The sequence below is a fragment of the Tamandua tetradactyla genome, chromosome 2, assembly GCF_023851605.1.
Source record: "Tamandua tetradactyla isolate mTamTet1 chromosome 2, mTamTet1.pri, whole genome shotgun sequence".
NCBI lineage: Eukaryota > Metazoa > Chordata > Mammalia > Pilosa > Myrmecophagidae > Tamandua > Tamandua tetradactyla.
This window is the reverse complement of record NC_135328.1, coordinates 145,237,785-145,256,753: the sequence shown is the minus strand read 5'-3', so window position 1 is coordinate 145,256,753 and position 18,969 is coordinate 145,237,785. Positions and strand designations below refer to the sequence as shown.

Genomic DNA, 18,969 nt, shown 5'->3' with positions numbered 1-18,969 from the left:
GCAGAAGCTCACAATGCAGTTGCAAAATGAGACCTCAGCTGATCCTACAGGGAGCTCTAGGGCTGGCAGGAGTCTTCAGGGTTGTCTCAAATTGAGGCAAAGGAAGAGGACATTGTATATCTGAACTAACCAGTCATTGGGCACTGACTGCTCCTGGGCGAAGGTGATACTTTGGGCAAGGCAGTTTTCCTGCAGCCAAGGGTAAGCACCAGTGAAGGCTCAGCTGTGAGCCATCAGCCCCAGATATTTTCAGCATTTGAGAGATATATGTATCATTGCTGAAGAGGAGATCTGGTTACAGAGCCAGAGTATACACATGGTCAGCCACTTGTGTCACTCAATTATTCTTGCTTCTTACAGTAAGTTCCCTACATTGGAGAATACATTCTTCAAGATACTGATTAGTCTCATACTCTGGGGAACTTATAAAGGAAATATTAGTGGGACAAATACAGCCTCCACTGCTTCAGTGTCCTTCAACTCTGCTGGCACCTCTGTTAGTATGGGAGGGCTGTGCCCCTGTTCACTATTCTTGTCTCAGGCTGACAGTTGTACTTGTCCACTCACTTTGAAAATGGAGCACTGGAGCACTAAAAGTCAGCTTAATTCATCACCTGAGCATTAAACGTAGCCTCTTGTTATAAAAGTCCTGTGTTCTCCTGATTATCACCATCAATTGCCTTATATAAAGAGAGCAATTTCTCTCCTTGCCTGATGGTCTTTGGGCATAACGAGCTTCAAGTTACCAGGCATCACTCATAGCTTAAAATTTGATGAGGCTCTCACTGTCTACACTAGTGGATGCATTCTAAGCTGATTCAACCATGAATCAAGCTTGCAATTCCTCCTCCATTACAGTTTTTCCCTGTGGCCTTAGGTATGAGCTGAGGGAGAGGCTACACAGTAGAAGTGGGTAACAAGGGGATCTGGCTCTGCTTGGGCCCAATCCCGATGCACCATGCCCATTACAGTAGTCAGAGTTTTCTAGGGCAACAGAAGCAACAGGAGATATCTGTAAATATGAGATTTTATAAAAGTGTCTCACATAATTGTAGGGATACATGAGTCCAAATTCTGTAGTGCAGGCCACGAGTTGGCAATTCCAATGAAGGTCTTCGATGAATTCCCCAGGAGAGACTGGCTTGCTGAAGTGGAAAGAGAGATTCTCTCTTCTGAATTCTCCTTTAAAGGCTTCAATTGATTAGATTAAAAGCTACTCGTTGCCAAAGACACTCCCCTTAACTGACTGCAGAAGTAATCAGCCATAGATGCAATCAACCGCTGATTATTTAAGTGCACAAAATGTCCTCACAGCAACAGATAAGCCAGTGCTTGCCTGACCAGACAACTGGGCACCATCAGAGCCAAGTTGACACATGAACCTAACCATCACACCCATCTTTCCCCATCCCAGATATAAGGCTTACTGCATTGAATGGTCCAAGAATCAGGATAACTGCACCACCAGCCTGGATCTGGTACAGAACCTTTCCTGTTCCAAGACCCACCCAAAACTGCATTTTGTTAATAAGTACTAGAATATCCCAGTGTGCGATATGCTGCCTTCAGTGCCTGAAGATGCCAACCTAATGCAGTGTTTCTTTTCTGGTTGCGGGAGAAGAGAGATTCAAAGATCTTTCCTTAACTTTGAAGATGTCTTGGCATGTACTAGACAATCAAATCTTAAAAAAAATTCTAATATAACAGATCCCTGTACATTTGGCTGCCCTTTGTCACCTAGTTATACATCTTTATCTTTTGTCCAGTTTTATTGCGGTATAATTGATTTCAATAAGCCACATATATTTAAAATGCACAGTTTGACAAACGTTTGACATACATGTATATCTATGAAATCATCACCACAATGAGGATAATGTGTGTCACTCCCTAAAGTTTTCTTATACACCTTTAAAACCAATTCCTTTTTGTTGTTTGATCATATATCATAAGCAGTATCATTTTGGCTCCCATCTATTTTGCCTATAGGGGCACCAGGTTCTATTAACCATCTCCAAAGCTCTGTGAGTCTAGGACTCCTGGAAGCACACTAACCTTGTCATTCATTGTAGGAATTGCTTTACTATGCTTCCACTGGTTAAGGGTCTCTATTGCTTTGGAGTCCTACATTTCCCCGTTGCCCAGCTCTGTTACAGCTTCTTCTACTATCATCCCTGAAATAAGGGGCTCTCTTCCTACTTGTTAAACTTCTCAGTGATGCTGCTGCTCCTCTCATAAGTTCATAAAAGTAATGATTTCTGGACTCTCCCATTGAACATGGTCACCTGATAGCTTTTCAGGCCTTTTAAAATACACCCACTCTGGCGTGAGCCTTTTGATTCCCTACTCTACCATCCTCTCCAGCATATCTGGCTTTCTTCTGTCATTTAGCATGAGTCATTTTTCTTTCCAAGCTGCCTAGGGCTCCAGTAGCATATTACTATCACCTTCCAGATTCACTGTTAAATCTCATTTCACGGAAAAGTGCTACCATATTGAAAAGATCTCTTATGGATCTTTATATTCTGCTACCCTCTTGATCCAGCACCCTCAGGTATTATGTCCCAGGTATACTCTCTTGGCTCCTGCCTGTATGTATATGTCCACATAGTTTCTTTATCATACAGGTCCTTTCTTTTCTTAGGAAGCCCTACACCTCCATAGTTGTACCTGTTGGGATTGGATTTTTATTCTGGCCTGGGTGCTGAGAGTAGAGGTGGGCATACATTCATAGGGGGCAAGCATTGTCTTGGAAATTGCTGGCCATACTTGAATCCTGTATAATCTTTAAGCATATGGAGCATCCATCTTATAACAAGAGTAATGTGTAACCTGTGCAGGCCTAGGGGTCTAGAAATATCTTCATATATTCAAATATACTCATCCCAAGTTACAGAGACCCACTCCTTCTTATTAGAGCATAAACTTTGGCATAAAAGACCTGACAGTGTTGAGAATTTAACTTTGTCTGAATCTGTATGACTTTTATGACTAAATTGTGAGCCTACTCTCCCCATGTGTGTCTCCTCCATATGCAGGAGATTAGGTTTCCTTAAGTAATGCAAAGAGGCCCCCTGATTTTTATACTTTGCCTTGGAACAATGGTTAGTCAATATCTCTGCTCACCACCATAATTATTTTGACAATATGCCAGAGGTAATCCATACTCCACCTTCCACCCAAAAATGGGGTAATCATTGCCAGTCAGCTGATTGGAGATCCAACTTTGAAATACCATTTAATGTCTGTTTCCTACACCGATCCTGAGACTAAATATTTTGACTTGGGGTCCATGATAAGAGTCTCTGAGTTGTAGAGTTGCATGATGAAGAGTTATAGAGGAATGGTCTTGGGAGAGAGATCATAAGAAAGTGAAAAAGGAAGGACTGGAGTCAGGGAAGAGTTGGCACTCAGTGTGTATGTAAATTAGATTTTTAATCAATCATATGGGGAGTTCTGGAGCTGTAATTGCCCCCCCAAAGATGTCCCTTATTGAAACAATATAGTTGAGCAATGTATCCTTGCACCAACCAATTGTTAGCCCTAAGCCATCCCTTCCCAGATGTTTCTGAAAGCAATTCCTTGAGAGGAATTCAGCAGCTATCTGTCAGCAGCCAATATTCTCAGCTGCTCAGGAGGAGAAAAATTGATGGAGGAAATTATCACTGAAAATTTCCCAACTCTTATGAAAAACTTAAAATTACAGATCCAAGAAGTGAAGCATACCCCAAACAGAATATGCTCCAAGACACTTACTAATCAGAATGTCAGATGTCAAAGAGAAAGAGAATTTTGAAAGCAGCAAGAGAACAGCAATCCATCACATACAAGGGAAGCCAAATAAGACTATGCAAAGATTTCTCAGCAGAAACTATGGCAGCAACAACTCAGTTGTAATGTATTTAAGATACTAAAAGAGAAAAACTGCCAACCAAGAATTCTATATCCAGAAAATTTTCCTTCAAAAATGAGGGGGAAATTAAAACATTTTCAGACAAAAAATCACTGAGAGAATTTGTGACCAAGAGATTGGCTCTGCAAGAAATACTAAAGGGAGCACTAGAGACAAATAAGAAAATGTAAGCAAGAGAGGTGTGGAGAAGAGCGTAGAAGTGAAGACTATCAGTAAAGATAAAAAGAAGAAAAATTAGAAATGTCATATAAAATCCAAAAGGCAAATTGATAGAAGGAAGTACTGTTCTTACAGTAATAACACTAAATGTTAATGGATTAAACTCCCCAATCAAAAGACATAAACTGGCAGAATGGATTAGAAAACAGGACCCATATATATAGTGTCTACAGGAGATGCATTTCAGACCCAAGGATAAAAATAGATTGAAAGTGAAAGGCTGGGAAAAGATATTTCATGCAAACAACAATCAGAAAAGAGCAGGAGTAGCTTTACTAATGTCCAAAAAATCAGACTCCAAATATAAAACAATTAAAAGAGACAAAGAAAGACACTATGTATTAATAAAAGGAACAATTCAACAAGAAGACATAACAATAATAAATATTTATGCACTGAGCCAGATTGCTCCAAAATACGTGAGGCAGACACTGAAATGAGAAATAGACACACATCTACCATAATAGTTGGAGACTTCAATTTCCCACTCTCATCAATGGACAGAACATCTAAACAGAGGATCAATAAAGAAACAGAGAATTTGAATAATACAACAAACAAACTAGACTTGGAGATTTATAGAACATTACACCCCACAACAGCAGAATACACCTTTTTCTCAAGTGTTCATGGATAATTCTCAAAGATAGACCATATGCTGGGTAACAAAGCAAGTCTCAATAAATTTTAAAAGATAAAATATATATATTCTCAGCTGCTGGTGCATGTGTATATTGGCCTTTCAGAGGAGATGTGGGTGGAGAATCTTAGCATCCACTAGAGGCCGGATCAGCCAGTCACCTGCCTGTCCCTACCACAATTCAAACTGGGTAGGCTTTTAAAAAAGCTTTATTGAGATATAGCTGACATACAATAAACTCTACCTATAGAAGTGAAAATTAATGAATTTTAACTTATGAATATGTCATGAAAACCATCACCATAGTCAAGACAATGAACTTATCCATCAGCCTCAATAGTTTTCTCATGCTCCTATCCAGCCCCAGGCAATTATTGATATGATTTCTGACACTATGGATTAATTTCCATTTTCTAGAATTTTATATAAATGGAATCATATACTATGTAGTCTTTTTGTCTGACTTCTTTTGCCAGCCTAATTACTGTGAGATTCGTTCATGTTGTTGCATATATCAATGGTTCATTTCTTTTCTTCCCAAATTGTTTTCCACTGCACAGATATAACCGTTTATTCACTTACCAGTTGTAAGTAAATAGGGTTGTTTCTCATATTTAAGTATTGCAGTAAAGCTACTAAGGACAGTAAATACAAGTTTATGTATCATGTAAGCTTCCATTTCCCTTAAATGAATGCATAGGAGCAAAACTGCTCAGCAATAGGTTAGGTGAATAGAATTCTTAACTTTTTGAGTAATTGCCAAACTATTTTCCAAAGAGGTTTTATGGTATTAAGTTGCCAACAGCTCTACTCCTTGTCAAAGATTGGTACTGGCAAACTGTTTAATTTTATTCATTCTAGTGGAAGTGTAGAAGTATCTTATTGAGGTTTTAATTTGCATTTTCTTTGTAACTAATGACGTTGAGCATTTTTTCAGATTTTATTTGTCATCCCTATTTCCCCTCCTCTTCCCTCTTCTTTTTTTGGATGAGCTACTTGTATTTGTGAATATGACATTTATGGATGGGCTAGGAGGCATGCAGGAAATACTAACAGTACTGGATCTTGTAAATGAAATCATGTAATTTAAGTCTTAAAAGCATGACTTGATTTGACTTTTCATTTTAAACTAAAACATGTCGGCAAGTGAAGAGATGGCTATACTAACAGTTATTTCAACAGCATGGTTCCAAATATTTGTTTTCTTTTGTTTTATCATGGATTTTTTTTTTATTTGTTAACTTCTGTATATATTTTTTTCAACTTTGACCCCAGGATACATGTGACAAAATTGCCACACTCCTTTATGGAGAAAAAACCCTCATCATAAACACAAATGTTTTTAAACATAATTATTCACAGCTTCTTCCTTTGCATAGTCCTTACAGCAGACCAAATCCTTGGTATATTAGCAGCTACCAGTCTTGAGACTTACCTCAGAACTAGGGAGTGGGGAGAGTAGAGCAACAGAAGTCAGAATCCTGAGAAAAGCTTGCAGTTTAATTGTATGAAAAAAAATGATACCATTTCTTAGAAAAAAAGGTCTCAGAGAACCAGGAAGAAATTTCAGTGAAAAAGAGGAGAGAGACTTGAGTTCCTCTGAGGCTGGGGGAATTTCATGGAAATACTAACCTCAAGATAATTTTTAAAGAAATTTTGCTGTGAGTTGCAGCATAGATTATCAATTTGTTACCTCTTTAGGAGAATTTAGGAAATATATACTTTTTGTTATTATTGTTGCTATTTATTTATTATTTATTTATTTACCACAATCTATACTCACCAAGCAAAAATTTCTCTTTCCCCTCCTCTCCTTTTTCCTTGCAACCTCTACTCTACTTTTGGTATCCACAAATTTTCCACTTCTAAATATTTCATATAGGTGGTATCATGAAATATTTGTCTTTATGTGCCTTGCTTATTTCGCTCAGTATTGTGTTTTCAAGGTTCATCCATGTTGTGGCATCTATCAGAATTTTGTTCCTTCTCATGGCTGAATACTATTGCATTTTGTGTATGTATGTGTCATATTCTATTTATTCATTCCTATGTTGATGGACAGTTGGGTTGTTTCTACCTTCTAGCTATTGTGAATAATGTGGCTATGTACAATGATGTACAAGTATCTGTTTGAGCCATTGTTTTCAGTTTCTTTGAATATATATCTAGACATGGAACTACCAAGTAACATGGTAATTCATATTTAATTTTTTGAGTAATTGCCCTACTGCTTTCCAAGAGGCTGCATCATTGACATTTCCACCAATAATGCATGAAGAGTGTCATTTCTCTATATCCTCTTCAACACTTGCTATTTTCTGTTTTTTTTAATAATAGCCATCCTCATAGATGTGAAGTACTATCTCATCATGGTTTTGAGTTGCATATCTGTAGTGGCTAATGATGTTGAGCATCTCTTTACATGCTTATTGGCCATTTGTATATCTTCTTTGGAAAACTGTCTGTTAAAGACAGTTTTAAAATTGGGTTCTTTGTCTTTTTGTTGTTATGATGTAAAAGTTCTTCACATGTTTTGGATATTAAGTTCTTAGATTAAGTGGTTCACGACTATTTTCTTACATTCTGAGTTTATGTAATATCCTTTAACGCACGAACGTTTTTCATTTTGATAAAGTCAAGTTTATTTATTGTTTCTTTTGTTGCTCATGCTTTTGGTTTAATATCTACGAATCCATTGCTGAATCCCAAGTCATGAAGATTTGTCCCTATGTTATCGTCTAAGTTTTGTGATTTAGCTCTTATGATAAGGCCCTGGATCCATTTTGAGTTAATTTTTGTAGATAGTATGAGGAAGACAGGCTAATTTCATTCTTTTGCATGTGGATATCCAGTTTTCTCAACGCAATTTGTTGAAGAGACTTCTCTTTCCCTATTGTATGTACTCTTGTTGAAAATCAGTTGGCCATACATGTCTTCTTTAACCCACTGTTGTTTAAGAGTGTGCTACTTAATTTCCACATACTAATAAATTTTCCAGTTATTCCCCTGTTATTAAATTTTAGCTTTAGTCCATTGATGCTGGATAAATTACTTACATGATATAAACATTTTTATATTTATCGTGACTTGTCTTGTGCCTTAAAACAAGATCTACTCTGGAGAAAGTTCCATGTTAACTTGAGAAGAATTTGTTGTTTTCTCCTGTTATTGAGTAAAATGTTGTACATATGTCTGTTAGTTAGATTCATATATTTTCTTTAGTGACTCATTTGAATTTTTTCCCATTTTTATTTTTTTGCTTGTCTTCTTATAATGGAATTTTACGAACCCTTTACATATTCTAGGTATAATTTCTTTGTTGGCTCTATATTTTGGAAGTATTTTTTCGCAGCTGATAACTTGCTTTTTCATTTTCAAAATAGGGTCCTTGAAGGTCTAAGATTCTCTAATAGCAGAAGTTTACAATTTTGATGAAGTCTAATTTATTAACTTTTTATATAATTTGTACTCTTTGTCATGTTTAAGGAATGTTTGCCAAGCCCCATATCACTAAGAGTTCCTCATATTCTCCTCTAGAAGTTTTATAGTTTTTAGCCATAATTCTTAAGATAATGATTCCTTTTGAGTTGAATATTAAGAGAAGTAAGGGTTGAGATTCACAGATATACATTTGACTACAAAATTCTTCCTGAACCATTTGTTGAAAACATTTTTCTTCCCCACTTGCAATTGCTTTGCATCTTTTCTGTCTTTTCATGCTTGTTAAATTTTTCCTTGGACTCCAAATATTTGCTGGAGGATGAATATTTTTGCATTACTATAAACATTCTTGAGCTTTGTTCCAGATTGCAGTTAAGTTACTTAGAAATAGCTTGATCCTATTGAAGCTTATTTATAGGGTTTCTTTGGTGGGACCTAAGTGGCCTTTAGTCTAAAACTAATTGCACTCACTACTGAGGAAAAAACCTTCTGCGTACTATAGCCATGTTTTATGATGTTTTTACTCTTTGATTAACAGGAACACAACCTCTTTCTAGCCTGATATTAGCTCCTGGGATCATTGGTTTTGCTCCTTTCGGGTGTTTTTTTCTATAGCCTCAGATAATTTCCTGAGCACATTTCCTTATGTGCTGATCATACTCAACTAAATAACTGAGGAAAATCTTGGCCATTTCTCGCTCTCACTTTCTCTCCTCTCTTAACACTCTGCCCTGTGAATTCTAGTTACTTTGGGCCCTCAGATCCTCACCTCCATCTCTTCCTCTAAGAAAAATCACTAGGACACCCCTTGAGTCTACTCCCTGCTCTGCAGTCAATAAACTGGACGGTAAGCTGGGACAATTCTAAGACTATCCACAATACTTTCCCCTCTACCAGGAATCACTGTCCTGTACTGTCTGATAACCAATGTCTGAAAAATACTGTTTCATTTTGTTTTTCAGATGTGAGGGTAACTATGGATTCTGTTACTCCATCTTGTTCAGAAGTAAAAATCTACTCTCAGCTTTCAATGTATTTCAAGGGCAACTTTGCCACATTAAGTCAAATGGTTCAATACCTTTAGCCTGATGTTTCTGGCACAGTAGTGGACAAATGAAAAATTGCCTGAGAAACTGTTTAAAATGCATATTCTAATGCTTTGCCTCTAGAAATTCAATCCAGTGGACCTGGAGTAGAATCAGAACTATGAACCATGAGAGTGTGATACAAGTAATGAACAGACCCTAGTTTGAGAATTTTGCTTGAGTGATTATTTTCCAACTTAACTTTGGCAAAAAGTGATTGAGCGGCATGAATGGCATGAGGAGCACAATGACTTTGACAGCATTTTTGTTGCTAATCCATTGATTCGTTATCATGATCATATCTCTATTTTTTACTCCACCCCTGATTACCTTCTTAACTAGAGTTTGGAGTCTCTCCATAGCTCAGCAGAGGGAAGGAGCGCTCCCAGGAGCACTCTGACCATTCTCAGTGTCTGTTCCAGGATGCTGCCCCTTCATGGGATTCTCATCGGGATCCCATCTGATTTCCATCATCCAGAAGTGTTTCGCAACCTCTGGGTTGCTAAAGACATCTCATGCTCAGAATGGCTGTGAATCTATTTCTTCATATACATTTAGTTGTCATTTACTTTGAGTTTGGGGAATACAATAGAGATAGACTCATTTTGCGAATAGGAAGATGAATGATTTTCATTTTTATACTTTTATTATTAGAAATAATACTTCAATAATGGTGGAATTAGAAATTATATTTTAAATAATTAGAAATAATACTTTAATGGGTGGCCTCTTATTATTTGAATAAAAGATATTCTACATTTTTCCACCAAGGCAATATTTGTAGTGTTAATAATATTTGCATTTTCTATAATGATGAATCCATTTTCCGATACTTTATATTTACTACTTTATTATGTACTTAAAGCATTCCTCTTACAAAGATTAGTATTTTTGACCTATTTTACAAATTAAATAATGATTTATTGAAAGACACATATAGACAGGAGTAAGTTTGTAAGCTTTCTCATTTCAAGGTCAAAGAGATTTATTTGGTTTTTGTTTGTTTTTGTTTTTAAATCATGCTAATTCAAGCAACATTTACTGCTGCTAAAATACATATTGTTTCAAAATTTTGAATAAAATTAAATAATATTTTGGATGCTTTAATCATTCCATCAATTTTAATAATTTGGTTTGCTCTCTCAATATTATTGCTATATGCCATTTCTTGGTGTAAGGGTTTTCCACATAGTAACTCATTTAGTCTTCACAAGAATTCTATGAAGTATGGACTACTATTATTAAGATTTTATCGAGAGAGAGACTCAGCTACAGAATAATTTGGCCTAGATCATACCGTCAGGAATTGGAAGAACCCAGACCCCCAAATCTAGGAAGTTTCCCCCAGTGCCTGCACTCTTGACTGCTATAATCTGCTGACTATTAAATTAATGCACTGCTCTGTGTTTAATCTAGAAAATCATTTTTTTTTACTGGTCCACTCAATACTACAAATACTGTCAGGGGTCAATTTAAGCACTCTTTGTCAGAAAAATGCAATTCTACCAAAACTTTGATTATTCTCTTCAATGACATTAACTGATTCAGACTTTTTTTTTTGCAGTCACTGTTGCTTTAAATCATCTTCTGCTTACTGAGATTTAAGTATTAGGTTCAAATATTAATCTCCACTGGCAGGCAAGAGCAGTTCTATTAGAATCCAGAAGAGTTATATATTAGCAATTCTATTAGAATCTTAGCAATAAAACAAAACATAGACACCCAACTAGGAAATTACTATTTCAGTTATTTCATCTTGTATCAGTGTTTATTCTATGACTACAATGTGTCCATTGAAGTGGCTGACAGATGGCATTATGAAACAGCTTTAAAGAATCATTTTAATTTTAATAAGGAATTTTCACCGAAAGGATGGTTAAAGACACAAATCGAGACACGGACAGATTTGCAGAATTGGCTTGGCAAAGTGTTCACAGCACTTCTAATTAATGAATAAAATGAGAAGCATGATGCACCACATTGACTCTCAAAAGACCATTAACAATCATAGAAGAAAAGGAAACTATTAGTATGGTTTAGGAGTCCCTAAAGAGAGCTGTTTTTATAAATCACCAAAAATTGGAAAATAAATGGAAGCTGGAGGTAAGAAAACGTTGAAGTAAAAATAAGTGAAAATGGGATGTTCTCTTATTTTCTTTTTGTACCTCAAATATGACCTCATGATCTAGAGCTGGCCCATTCAAAGAAGGGTGTCATTTATTAAAACAGAGATAAATAAAGGAAACCAGGAGAGAATTGCAACCCAGGATTAGGATGGATTTCTCCATATTCTTAAAACATCAAAAGGCTTCTATGGTGGATATTCCATTATAACTCTACACAGTGAATTTCTTGGGCACATAAATTGTTTTGTATTTATGTATCGCTAACACCTCGCTTTATTGGCAGGTGCCCAACATGTGATAGCAATTAAAAAACATTTGTTGGATAAATAATTCATATTGCCAGCTCTAAAATTGAATTAGTATGCTTTTGAAAAGCATAAATAATAAGAATATGTATTGTCAAAGTTATTAACTGGGATAAAATATTTTATAAAATATATGAGTTATTCTTCCTTCTTCCATTTTTATTTCTAATTGTAGGAAAGTGAAATGTTTATTGCTTCTTGAGAAAGATATCTTCAAATAGCATCTGAATGCTTTTCCACCAATCTATTTACAAGTAAGATATAGTAAGAGAAATTTCCAAATTTGAAAGTAAACCCATCTCATTAAATTGGTTCTTAAACAACACAATATAGAAGCATCTGTTTGTCATTTAACATTACTTTAACATGGCTTTGGCTACAGCAAGAAATAATTTTTCTAGGCAGTGATGGAAAACCAAATTCATAAGATCCTATCTGGTGAGAGAACATAGGTCTTTAGAACTATAGTATTTAAAAAAAAAAACTAAAAATAATGCTATTAAAAGGTATAAGAAAATCAAGGTATGCAAGTTAAAGGACTCATTTTTTGTGCTTTTGCTTTGTTTTCTTTTATTGTTTATAAGTCATTTTTGTGTTAGAAATAATCTTTTAATGCATCATTTAAGTAGAGGACTGACACTCTCCTTTGAGTCAGATAATGTGAATGTGCCCTTAGATTAATTGCCACCAGTAAAATGGAAATTAGAAAATTAGATTAGAACATCTCTCTTATACATTTGGAAAGTAGTGGTAACACATTGCCTAATATACCAGCCAACTGAGTGTGGAAAATAAGGACTAAAGTAGAAACTGTTAACATCATATTGATGTAGAAGAGAAAGAACTGACTCAGAAGTTTCAGCTCCATGCCACACCCTTACCCTTGAAAAGTCATACATTGTGTCTGGACCTCAGTAAAATAACTGAATAGCTTGGGCCAGATAGCTCTGAAGTCCCTATCAACTCTCAAAATTGTTATGTTCATATAATTAATTTTGAGACACTATCTCTCCTCTTAGATCGAATCCATTTGCATATTTGTACAAAGCTAACTCTTTGGTTTGGTTCAGAAATTAGACGTGATTTAGGAAGCAGAATTGTCAATACAATGATAAAACTCTTGAAGCTTGTTTCTGGATGTTTCCACAGCTTAAGCCATATCCAGCAGATGGCACTATGCCATGGCCATGGGGCCAGCCAACCAGTAAGTGCAAGCACTCATCTCTCAATCAGAAATCTTAATCATCTGCATTAATTAACAGTGTTATGCTTTTTATTTTTTCTTCACGATCATGAGGTGACATTGATATACTCTAATTTGCATAATTATGCTCTATTTAATTCTCCTCTCAAACCAGGTGGATAAAAGCTGAAAAAGGAACTTGCTAGTTCTAAACCTTGAGTAAGTAACAAGGGCAAAAGTAATGGAGTTATCTTTTCTCTGATGGTAAGGTAATTAAATTCAACCTCCCAGAAGACTGCTGGATGAGACACTGCCACTGTGAACTCTATAAAGGCAACAACCATACTTGATTCATTGTTTTATCCTCATGTTATAGCTTATAAGGAGGGCATTAGTGAATCTCAGTTGATGAAAAATATAAAGCCTAGGGCTGCTGACATCCTATGATTTTCTTTTGCCTTGTGCATGTCTCCAAGGAAATAATGACTTTCTTGTTTTATTGGTTGGTTTATCTGGATTATATCTAGAGGAATTAGATGTTGATGAGTTATCAGCATTTTCCATTATTTTCTTTTTCCTATTTTTTTTCTTATTCACAATGAAATACAAAAGTCACGTGAACAATTAGGCTTATAATCACAATGTATTATACTTCCATGCCACTTTCCATTCTCAAGTTCTTATTTCCACTCTTTCTATAACCAGCTGAATTTCTAAATTATATGTGAATACTGCAAAATATTGGATGATCAATTTTATATCACTCTTTGCTTGCTACTAATTAAGATGAGGATTTAACATTTTTATACCCTCACAGCATCTGTGATAGCTAAGTCGCTGTGTCAACTTGGCTAGGTCATGATGTCTAGTTGTTTAGTGGATATTTCATGGATTTAAATCATCAGTAGTTAATTACATCTATTGGCTGATAATATCTACAATCAACTAAGGGGATTGCCTTCAGCAATGACAGAACTCTCATCTAATCAGTTGAAGGCGTTAAAGGGAAAACTGCTAATATAAGCTATTTTGTAAAGATGGATGGTATATCTTCACGACATAGCTAATTTTAAGCACAATTCATCTCTGTACTATTATGACTCCTGATTATTATTTACTAATAACAAAGTTGGTTCTGTGATTATATTTCATTTTTATATGACATTCTATTTTCCCCAGAAATAATCATCTTTTTAAAAATTCTCTACAAACCTTGAACTGATTACTTTAAAACTTTTGAACACAACTATAGCACTTACTTCAACATAATTTATTACATGGGCATCAGATCATCTGATTCATTTTTTTTCCTGGAGATTTCTTTCCCAGAGTCTCCTGTTGTCCTACTACAAACTTCTAGTGGCTAATCTCAACAACTGTGGTACAGCCTCTGAAGTACTTCTTTTAGCACTCTCCTGGGAATTCCCTTTGCTTTCTCTATAAGATCAGAAAGCAAAGTCTATATAAGACCACCTTCAGTACACGATTCAGATTTTCCAATAGCTCTCTGATAAAGGATTAATGGAATATAGTAATCCTGAGATTTTACAAATCAGGAAAGTATCTCTATTCATCACTTATACTTGATTGATTTTATCATGGAATTTTGAAGGCATTTGTCTCTCATTTTCTCCCATCCAGTGTAACTCTGAGTGAATCCAAAGCCATTCTGGTCCATAACGATTTGTAGGTGACCCATTTTCCTTCTTTCTTGGGAAAAGCTTGCAAATTATTTGTTGAGTTTCTGAAATTTCATGATGATATGCCCTACTAGTGTCAATTTTTAATCCATTGTGCTGTGCTTTCAATGGAAACTTCTAATCTAGTAACTTATTTATGGATAAATTGCCACCTTCTTTAAATTAATAAGCAAAAGTTTACTAATCACTGCTCACACTGTTGAGATATATCAGTAAATAAGAGAGACAGAGAATCCTAACCTTATGGAGAATCCTAACCTTATCTTCTTAATCCTAATCCTCTAGTAGAGGACTCAGAAAGGAAACTGTAATCTCAATAAATAACACTTCTAAAATTGATAGGTCCCCTATGGAAAAAATGAAAAAGTAGAGCAAATAAAGGAAACTGATCATGCTTACAGGAGAGGAATTTACATTTTGATTCAGAGTAAGCCTCATGAGATGTCAGTTAAGCAGATCTGAAGGTATTAACTATGTAAATATATAGGAGAAACATGTCCCAGGTAGCTGAAAACCTTAAGTGAGAAGGGCTGTTTGCTGTTATGGAGGAATGACAGGTAGCCAGGGCAGTCAAAGAAGACAGAGAAAGGGATAGTGTAATTAGGAGAAATGAGATCATATCATATGTGCCTTATAGGGTTTGAGGGCTTTGTAAGACCTTGCATTTTACACTCTTAGAAATAAGGAGTCATTCCAAGATTTTGAGCCAAGGAGTGACACCAGCTGGCTGCTATATGGTCACAAGGGTAGGAGGAGGAATAACAATGAAGAGACTTTTGTAGTACTTCAGGAGAAAGTGGTTCTGTCCAATGAAGCCACAGTGGAAGCAGTGAGAAAAGAAATCAGAATCTAAATATATCTTGAAAGTAAACCCAACAGGATTCAATAATGGGTTAGATTTAGAGCATCAAGTAAGACAAGAGTCAAAGACAGTTCCAAAATTTTATGGATTTAAGCTACTTGAAAGGATAGAGGGTAGTTGGCAGAATTCTAAAACTGCTCAATTGCAAACAGATGCTGTCTTTCATTAAAAAGGAAAGATGAGCCAAGGTCAGAGCCAAAAGCCCAGATAATTATTTCCAGGCCTTGAAAACTAATGGAGTTTGCCCAACTGGTCTTTGAAATTGTTTGGACTGATTACTCCTTCTTACTTTCCATTTCCCCTCTGCCCCCTTATTGCAACAGAATGCCCTTACCTGTTACAACACGCCTGTTATCTCATCTATTTTAGGAGTGTTGGGGCACTCAGTTTCACAAGGCCACAGATGGAAAGAAATTGTGCCCAGGAGCTGTTCTTAATGGATTACACCCAGAAGCTTCACTAGCACTTGATGCAAATGATTTAGATGATGAATTTTTGGACCTTTGAACTGATGAGAATTACATGAGACTTTAGACTTTGAACTGATGCTCTAATGAGATGAGACTCTGGAAATACTGGGAGGCTGAATATTTTGTATTTGGTATTGGTGATGAGGCTGGAGAGCAGATTGTGGTGAGCAGAATTCTAATGATGCCCCCGCCTGTCCATCTCTTGATTAAGCAATTGAACACTATACGGTTCCTGCTGTGATGGACTGTGCACACATAACAAAGGTTACTAATCGGTTGATTTTAAGAGAATACCTTGAATATCCAGGTGAACCCAATATAATCACATTAGAAGCAGAAGAGGAAGGCACCAGACTCTAAGCACGAGAAGGATTTGACATATCCTTGAGGATCTTTGAAGATGAAGTGACTGTAAGAGGGAATGTGAAGTCTCTAGTGGCTGAGAATGACCTCCAGCCAAATGCCAGCAAGAAAACTAAGACCTCCATCCTACAACCACACAGAAGTGAATTATGCACAAAACTTGAATGAACCTGGAAAAAGGATTCCTCCAAGAGCATCCCAAAAAGAGCTCAACTGATCAGCACTCTTCTTCAGATCTGTGAGATCCTGAGCAGGGTGCCTCAGCTTATGACCTACAAAAATTGTGAGAAAATAAGTTGTTTTTATTTTAAGCTACCAAATCTGGGGTATTTTGTCTTGCAGCAAAAGAAAACTAACACAAGAGTTTCCATCAATTGAGAGGGGGAAGGTAGAGGAGGGCCAGATTTGGCAGGGGTGGGGAGAGATGAGGAGATCAATTCTGGAGATGCTAAGTTTGAAATGTCTATTAGATATTCAAGAAGAGATCTCTAACAGAAAGTTTATTTCCTTGGAGTTTAAATGAAAATTCTGGACTTGAAATTTGAATCTAGAATCATCAGCATATACCACATTTCATTGAATCGAAGATTCCATCAATTTAAGAGATATAATTAGTTCATCAATAATTGAGAAATAATAAAAAATTCAATTTTACCAGGACACACCACTGATGTTAGAACTGATCTGGCAGTTTGGGGAGAAGCTGCGGGGAGTGTGTTGCAAAGGCACAAGGAGACGAAAAGATAATAAAGAGCTGGTAGTTTGGAAGGGGGGGGGTTCTCCAGAGACCCTGGAGCGGGTTGGGGAGCGCAGGTGAACCCGGGCAGCCTCAGGCGATGACCGAGGGTTTTCCTCCCACAGGTAGTTGGGCTCGACCACTGGCATGGCAGCTGTGCCTGGGGAAAAGGAGTTAGAATAAGAAAGCGGTGACTGTCCCTCACCCCCCAGGTCACTCCCCTACCCAGTGAGTTGAATGTAGCAACTGGGGAGCCGTTTGGCCGCCGGCAGAGGTGAGACCGCTGGGTATCCTTTGGGCAAACCAAGAGAAGCAAGCTCCAGGCTTCAGCGACTGAAAACGGAGCGGTGGAAGATTCAGTCATCTCCACATCTAGTTTCTCCCTACTTTAAAGCAGCATCCATATATCCGCATAGTTTGTAACGTTTTATTGTCTTGAAGCCATAGACCATCTGAGGTGAAAAGTATTTGCTTGCTAGGAATTCTGAATCCTTTTCATATGCAATGGGTAATCCAGAAAACATAGAAGATACATCCATTGCTGTTACTTTTCCAAAGAATATTGAAACTAAACTTCAGGGTAACAGTGAAATAACACGAGGCGTATTGGACTATGTAGTGGAAGCCACAAAACCAATTTCTCCTGCAAACTAGGGTATCAGAGGAAAATGAATAATACTGATGAAGACATTTCCTCTGGATGGAGACAGAATGGGCAGGAAAGCAGCACTATTTATTGTCCCATCATTTGTCAAAGATAATACTAAATATACATATAATCCAGGATGCCCAATTTTTTTACTGCTTGCAAGATATTATGCAAGTCTGTAGTGAACCCAGCACTCACTTTGCTACACTTAAAGTAAGGATGTTAATAGCCACAGATAAGTGGCTAGATGAAGGTCATGCACAATCTCATTTTCTTTTTCTAACTTTATTCTGAACTCTTCTTGATTGGGATAAAAACTAATGTAATAAACCCTGCATATGCTGCTGAATCAGGGCAAACTGAAAACTCACTACATATGAGCTGTGGAAAGCAGATACTTGTATTTAAAACCCTTTCTTTGGATCAGATCTTCAGTATACAAACTAGATAGAAAAAATGGTGACAAATCCATGGTCTAGGAGCTCCAGACTGCTCAAAAATTCAAATTCCCAAACAAGAAAGATGGCAGAGAAGCATGAGCAGTGTCACAGACGACAGCAAATAACAGCGGGTACATGATTTCCCTCTTCATCAAAGTGCCTGTGAAGGAGATTCTGAATTTTTTAAACCTTCTTGTCAATGAAAGATTTTCAGTCAACCAATTAGATAGTGACCACTGGACACCCACTCATTATGCATGCTGGAATGGAAAGGTTGAGGCCACTCATAAACTCTTAGAGAAAGAAAAATGCAACCCAAACCATTTAAAAGGACAGTCTACTTCTCTTCATTTTGCTACTGGAGGAGGGCATGCTGAAATAGTACACGTTCTACTAAACCACCCAGAGTGATAGACACATAACAACCAATAGTGAAGACCCCCATTGAATATTTGTGAAGAAAACAGGCAAAATAATTGGGAAAAAGCTGCAAAATTGTTGGAAGGAAGCCATTAATATACTAGTAAGAATTATCTTTTAGCTATTATCTTCGTAAATAGAGGAAATAGAGTACCTAAATTGATAAGTAACTTGAGGTTCTATGGAAAGAATGAAAGGTTGGATGGAAAGACGGATTCTTTACAGCTTTTATAAAACCTCATTGTTTGCCACAGATAATAAATTTGTCATCATCCCCAACATTCATTTTTTTTGCACAAGAAAATGCAACTTTTAGAACACTTAAAATTAGTTTAATTGCCAGGGGGGTGCAAGGGTAGTTCAGTGGTAGAATTCTCACCTGCCATGCAGGAGACACGGGTTCAATTCCCGGTCCAT

At 36.6% G+C, this 18,969-nt stretch overlaps 1 pseudogene; it reads left to right on the top strand.

Moving 5' to 3' along the window:
* Positions 1-17,547: 17,547 nt before the first annotated feature.
* LOC143657587 (krev interaction trapped protein 1 pseudogene) lies at positions 17,548-18,648 on the top strand (annotated as a pseudogene).
* The last annotated feature ends 321 nt before the right edge of the window (positions 18,649-18,969 follow it).